Genomic DNA, 7,856 nt, shown 5'->3' with positions numbered 1-7,856 from the left:
AAAGGTTTTCACACTAGTGTATTTAAGCGTGTTTTTCTTTCGAACTCACAAAGATCCTTTTCAGAACAATGATTTCCATGAAGTTGGTGAAAAATTTGATGTAGATTTGGCATTTAGTTTGACCTCCGGAACTAATTGGTGAACTCCAGCCTTTGTTGTCTTGAAATAATTTTAAGTAGAGCAGTAGTGGTATTGATAGCGGGGATAGGTACATGCTTATTTTGTAATCTCAGGATCTGCGCTGAAGCAGCAGGTGGAATTTTATGAATCCAATCAAATCTCCGCAGGATGATTCACGTCAAGGTTTTTTCGGATGGGATGCTTCATAAGTTTATTCGTTTTTAACTCTGATCCCGCAGCACTTAATTAGATAGTCGAGCACGCACTTTAGTTCATTCAGGTCCGAAGTGTGCAAAATGGAGCAGAAGTAATGTATGTACTTATGTTTACATGCATGTGTGTCGCTGCTGAAGAACAGGAAAGTAGAGTTGCAAAAGACGAGCAAAGGCTGCAACATAATTGTACTCCATCAATGCATTATTAAAACAAACAAAAAACAGGTGTCTCTAAGCACTTCAGGACAGTGGCACTGCCCAATGACTTGTTTGTATTATCTGTTTCTGGGCATGCAGCCCAGCCAAGAGGACGGGTCTCGTTACCCAGCTTCCTGTTAACAAAATAGACTCTGGCCTAAATGATGTGAAGTGAGTCTAGTGATTTAACTGACACCTCAGGCAGGCTCCACTAAGTACTCTCCATGCTCTTTCTGCCATCTGTAGGTGCTGTCAAGCCAGCCTGTTAAGACGGGGATATTTTTTTCTCTCCTCTTGTGATGTCCTTATATGTCCAGTAAATGGAGCCATTGCCCCTCGCAATGATACAGGATGTAACTAAATCTTTTTTTCTTGTATCACAGTATTCTTATACAGGAGTTTTGTTTTCACTTTTATTTGTTTTATTTGTGATTGTGCATGGAGCTACGTCACAATTGTGATATAGCAATGAAACAAAATGAAGCATATACAATATATTTGGAGTCAGAGACAGAAAGCAATGAAAGGTCCAATTGTAGCAATAGCACGTGCGCGTGTGTAATAGTGTGCAGCACAAATATTGCACTGCCATCTATTTAGGCCAATAGAGAAAATCATAGCAGAAAATGCCAATGGAAGATTCAAATGCGGGTTAGACGTCATGAACTTTGGTCACAAATGAGGCCGGTTTGCCAAAATGTGTTGAGAGAGAGAGAGAGAGCGGAAAACCTCTTTATAAAGCAGCAATGGATTTATGCATACGTTCAAGCAGTTTACAGTCTGACCATCAAATCTGAGCCATGAATTTTCTGACTGAAATGAATGTAGGGTCAGTTTATAGCAGGACGATTTGCTTTCTCCCGACTTTAAACTGTTGCTCTTCATTTGTCTTGCATAGATATGATTATACAGGTAGCATGTAGTAAAAGAACTCTACTTATTATGTATGTTTAGTAGTCTTCCTGCATTGAAGGTCTGGATATGTTTAGGTTTTCCCCTCCCCTTTTTATGGCATTATCGTTGGTGTTCTAGGCCTGCTGTTGTGAAATGTCACTACTTTCTCTATACATGCATCCGAGTGAAGCCTGCAAGGTAAACAGAGGACAAGAGTTCTGATGAATTTAAACATTCAAGGTCATCCATTCCATGGAGACTGCCTTACAGTACAGTGAAATGAGGGACAAAAAGGTCTACAGTCGATAAGATCACACATACTCGTAAATAGCCTATATTTGACAAAATGCACCTAAGCTACACCCATTTAGTGCCATAGAAACCTTGATTTGCCTTTAGACATGAATCATATTTACTTGGTCAGTAACATATTCAGACGCAGGCAGGATTTATTACAGTTTTGTGTTAGGAGCCGCATGTCTCGTCGCCAATTATATTAGTCAAAAGAAAGCTATTTAAACATTTGCATGGGATATTAGTGCATAAATGCGAGTGTTCTGTTTAAATTTGGGTGTTGGTAGAGCTCTATTTTATAATTGGACATTTTTGAAGAAAATAGGTGGTCCCTTTGGTATTGGCAAAGCAATCCATAGGTTGCGTGTTTAGCAAGGTGGTTTATAATGTGTGCGTGCGCGTGTGTGTTGCATAGGGGGGGGAATAAATTTGTTTTTGATGTCCAAAAAAAGCATGGTATATACAATATAGAATTGATTTGCCTCAATGGATGTCTTGGTTCTTACTTGAAGTAACTGGCAAATTTCAATTAAACTCTGATCCACTGTTGAGCCTTTTGCCTTAAAAGCTGAAATCGAAAATGATAACCTGGCCGAACGTGATGCGTCACATCACCTGTAGAGTTATGCTACGTGGTTTGATTGCGGAAAAAAAAAATTGTCCTGCAGGCATCTCTGGGTGTCAAGAAGCACACAGATAAATGGCGGTAGCACATAGCTCAAGGTTGCCACGGTGCAGAGATTGTTCTGAGAGGTCGGCATATCGCCATATTTTCCACTGTGATTGAATGAATTCAGAATTCACTCGTAAACAATCAACTATGGCTTCTCTGTTATCCAGAGCCAAGCGACACTGGGAGTTGAAGCGGTGTACCTCGAGAAACTATTCGGAAAGGAAGGATGCTTGAACAGCTATGCTAACAAAGAGTTAAAACCTTGTGATCCATCTTGTGGGTTGTGTATTCCTGCTTAAACCAGCCTAAATCGGACGTTCTTCGCAGAAGTGTTTGATTAGCGTCGGCAGATGTCTCGTGTTTCCTACCTTACGAAGGGCGCAGCCAACTGCACCTTGTACTTTTTATTGGACCTGCAGTTTTACCTCATCAGTGATCTTTTGTGTGACGACGCTGACATTGATCCTGTGTGATTTGTTCTTGTTTTTCATGTAGATTACTCTTGTAGAGCGTGCGTGTGCGAGACTTTTAAACATATGCATGTCCTACCATAACATGCACAAGCCCGACATTTTTTGAACTGAAGCGCATAATTGCCCTGTTTCGACAAGTTTTTTTTTTCTTCAATACAATCAACAGATGAGTCTGTTATCTGGTGCAAGTCATACAGAGTAAAGAGTACAGTGTCATGTCAGGTGGGAAATGAAGGTAGCTATAAAACTTTACCTCTGTAAGTCAAAACAATACAAATTTCTTTTTGTATGACTAATGCGAGTTTGACCGCCTTCCCAGCCTGAACACTTGGTAATTATCCCCCTCCACCACCAATAGGATCTGTGTAATAACAAGCACAGCGGTGGCAAGGTGCCTTTTATTTGTTACTACCGAAAGGTACGGTCTTCCATTTGTATTTCTCAGAAGCCTTATAATGGGAAAAAGAAATTACACTGAACATGCATGACTGCAGTAGGTCAACACATACTCCCTCTGAGCATTATTATTTCAATTCTGTGTGATCTTGCGTTAAAAGAGAATAGCCTGAATAACTCTTGCATTAGCCTGGGTTTCACTCTACATTTCCAGTGCTCCCTTTGGGTGGCAGAAAGAGGTTGCACATCGCTGATGGGAGTTTTGGGCACATCAAACAGTGAGTGAATGGGGATCGATAGTTCGAAAGCACAAATCCAAAGAAGGCACCTCGGGACTCAGCGGGCTCTCCTAACAATAAGAGGCGAAGGAGCCTATAGACCAAATTTAGGCAAAGATGTGAGAGAAAAAAATCTCACTCCTTAGTGCAGAAAACATGAGGCTTGATTGTCGGTAACACATTAACTGTAGAGACCGTTGTCTGGAATTACAGAGCTGCTTCTGATTGTTCTTCTCAACTCTTGGGTATTTCATCTACGATTTAGTAACTTCACAGTGCAAAGCGAGTTGTGAAATGCTGCGGTACCTGCATTCAACATCAGACCTAGGTGAACTGCTTGTTGTGGCTGTGTTGCAAATTGATTGTGGAGAATCTTTTTGTGTTATTTAGGGTAGACTTGACTATAAGTAGGATAGCAGTAGTAGCTGTGTGCAGTGTTAATAACAGTGTGATCATTCTATAGAAGTGACGTAACATTTGTTGTCTTACTACAACATTAAGGCATGAATCATCTTCTGTCAAGCTGACCTCGTTTGAAATAGATAAAAGTGCAATAACCTTTTGTTTATCATCGCTTCCTCAGTTGGGAAAAAAAACAAAAAAAAAAAAACGTATTTAATATGCCCTTTTTTTAAAACACCAAAAGTCACTCATCTGTAGCAAATGAAGGATTTCAAGTGGTCCTCTTGTTTGTATTCAGAGAGGTGGCGTCTGATAGGGAGTGTGTGATATTCCATTCTTGAAACTGTGATCGACATCCGACTTTAAAAGCTGCCTGCTCAGACAAAGGACCGTGCACAAGTTGAAAGATTTTGAGTATGTGCATTCTTTCTTTCTTTCTTTCTTTCTTTTTTTCTTTTTTTTTATCAAATCCTTCTTTGGATGGACTTTTGATGGTATTGTAGTTTGAACTTCTGGTTTCTAACCAGTGGACATGTTCTTTGCATGTGTAGGTGTGTATATGCATCCTCTCTTCCTCCTTGAATGAAATGTTTTCTCAAAAATATTTAGACCTGCTGTCAGTGACATATGAGGATAAAAGGAAATATAAAAATGCCTTATAATGTTTCCAATGTTAAGCATTAAGGGTTCTTTTGTGTCCCTCCCTTTTCAGTGTGTAGCCTAAAGCTTGTACAGTTAAGAAACTCATTAGATTTATATCTTCTGTATAGCCTATTTGTTTTCAGAATTTGTTACTTGGAGGTCCTGTGATTGTGGTTTTAGAGAAACATTCCCCTTGAAAGTGCCGTTTGTTTTCACCAGCAGAAGATGTGTTATTGGGGCGGGGGCAGGGGGGGAATGCATTTACACAAAGGAAATCAAACGTTCAAAACACTCTCCAGTGTTTACTGTTGAACTGAATGAAGCTAAGTATTTGTGCAGGAGAAATAAGGCAGCAATCTTTCGATGGAGCACCTTATTGACTCGCTCCTTCTATGAGCCCATCATGGAAGCAGTCTCTCACCCAGCTTGATTACTCAAAAGCAGAGCCATATCAGAATATGCCCATTAGGAAACCCCCATGAATGTGCTATTAGGAATAGCTTCCTGTAGAAAAAGGATGTATACTGCATGTTCTGTGACATTTTAGTAGTGCTAGTCCCTTTCATGTTTTTGTGTTTAGTCCGCTTCACTGAAGATGTTGCCACCTCATTGCAACTCACAAGCTATTAACAATCCTCTCACAACTGGACTTAAAGCAGGCATTGATCTGCTGCTGAGGCAGCCTTAATTCATTACAAACTGAAACAAAAAAGGGAGAAAAAATAAAATGTATATATCTATAGATATATATATATATATATGTATGGTGGATAGTGGGTTGTCTTGATTTAGTTTGAGTGGCTTATCTGGGGAAATACAAAGGAGCCCTTATCATGAGTGGAAGGACTCTGAATCAGGGCATGTGATGAGTTACAATCAAATAGTTTCACAGTGCACCTTCACAGAAATAGGAAAAAAAGAAAAGAAAAAAAAAAGTTGGCTCGTCCACCCCAACATTCCAAAGTTGATTTAATTTTCCACAGTCCTGTCCCTCTGAATGAGGAAACCTTTTTGCTTTGCTGGTGAATGAAGCGGGCACGTGTGTCAATGACAGGGTTTCCCTATTTAGCCTAACGCTGATTACCTCATTTACAAATCTGCAAATATTACTATTCTACTGTGTGTAAAGGAGTCAATGCCATCACCAGCAGCGTGGTCTCGAGACCTGTGATGACAACAGGACCAACTAAGTTACTCTGATGTTAGCCAATTTTAGAACACGACCGGTCTAGAAACATATGATTGAGACATTATTCAAATTTCTGTAAGGCCAGATGGGCCTCTGAGATTTCTTCAGTTAATGAATCACAGCTGCTTCTCCAGTCAGCATTAGGAGCCATCAGGAATCTGCAGATCTTTATTTTTTTTTCGGGGAGATCTCAGATCAATATCCTATCGTAATTTACAGAAAAAGAGTGAAAACTCAACATTGCAGGTGTCGCATAACCGCTCCTCAAATATTGACTGGAACAGCGGCTGTTGGAACTAGCATGGTTCAAGAAGCCTTGTGTATCACACGATTATTTAAATAAACGATCATGTTGACATCACTTGCTGTTATTATTATTTTTTTGCTGTTTTGTTTTTTTTCTTTTGTGTAGCATTTCTCCTACCTCCTTGTTTTGCAGCCTTGAGTATTGTCTCTCAACCTGTTCTGACTTTACGGGAATACAGATTTATCATAAGCAATTGTAGTGATACATAAAAGTGTGCTTGGTTGTGCTGTACGTGTATATGTCTACTTGACGTTGAGAAAAAAAAATATTTATGAGAAGCATTTATATGACAAAATACCACTGGAATGTGAAGCCAGACGATGTTATGATGCAGATTATGATGATAGTCTCTCCCCTTTAACATTCAGTGGTGACTGGTCAGAGGAGCCATGTTTTAGTAAATGGATTACCAAGCATTGGCTTGTTTTGTTTTTTAAACATAGCTTATTTCCATGGTTTCCTCTCATGCATATACTTCTTTCCCGATAGTGAACAGTAATTCAACGTTTACAGCTTCGTTTTGGGTCAGCCGATGATTGCCCTGGAGTTGTAATGACATCACAGGTTGTCACGAGAAAGTAGATAATAAGATGGATTTGCAATTCTGTTTGAGGGCGAGTTCAAGCCCCTCGAGCCGTATGCCTTTGAATCCATTTTGTCCACTCTGAACCAAATTCTAGCTACACAGGCGTCTGTCTCCACACTGTCCCGGCATTTTACATTGGGTTTAACTATAAGGGGTACAGGACAAGGTGAAAGGTTTGAGGTTTTCTGACCAGCCCCCCCCCCATCATATGCCATCTCCAGGACAGGACCAGCCCCACTCCCACTCACCCTTCCCACCTAAACCTCAAGCCATTCATGTTTCCGTTTTGTTTTTGTCAACAATGCAATCCTGAAAGCACTTTGCCTTGTTATTCCTTTGTGTGAACATGTGAATGATGATTTGTTACAGAAATGTTAAATATGTAAAAGATCATTCACTGTTTTGGAAAAACCTGCATCTGTCTTTCTGACGTTAAAAGAAAAAGAAAAAAAACAACAACAATTTAGTGACATTAAACCTGAATCTATTTTATAAAATGTTTGCTGCAGCCAATTGGTCTTGTCATTCAGTATTGTGGCTTAGGGTTGTTTGTGTTCAATAAAGTGCTATTGCTAAATATTTTGTTTGTCTCTTCGTTTGTTTCATTCACTTATTTTTTTCCCCAGTTTTGTTGAATTCACAGGAACTCTTTATTAGCAGGCTGTTTAATCCATTTTTATACAAACTAGATTCCAAAATGGCTGGGATGTTGTGTAAATAGGAACAGACTGCAATGATTTGCAAATCTCACTCTCCAATTTACTAATCTCAAACTAACATTTTGTTCCCAATAGAAACAAAATGCACAAGCATCAGAAGGTGAAGCATTTTACTAGATAAATTTTTTTTAAAGCTGATCTTGAATTTGTTTTGCTGAATCTCTACTCATCTTGTTTTCTGAGAGACTCCGCCTCTCTAAGGTGCTCTTTATACCCAGACATGTTGCGAAATAAGCTATTTAGTTGTAACATATTCTTCCCGCTGTTTATTTTTAACACCAATTAACTTTAGTCTTGTTTCGTTGCCCTGTTTTGTGTCGCTGCCATCAAACTCAAGATGAGCAATATTTTTGAGTTTGTCTCGACAAAGCAAAAATGAGAAACAAAAATACACAAAGAACAAACCTACATGAAATAAATTGGTTTGAAAGAAAAAGTTCTGGATTTATAAATTGTTTTTGCAGCACAAT

Source organism: Leuresthes tenuis, unplaced genomic scaffold (assembly GCF_036924035.1).
Source record: "Leuresthes tenuis unplaced genomic scaffold, fLeuTen1.0.hap1 SCAF_16, whole genome shotgun sequence".
Taxonomy (NCBI): domain Eukaryota; kingdom Metazoa; phylum Chordata; class Actinopteri; order Atheriniformes; family Atherinopsidae; genus Leuresthes; species Leuresthes tenuis.
The sequence above is the reverse complement of the archived record's forward strand: the minus strand, read 5'-3'. Positions refer to the sequence as shown.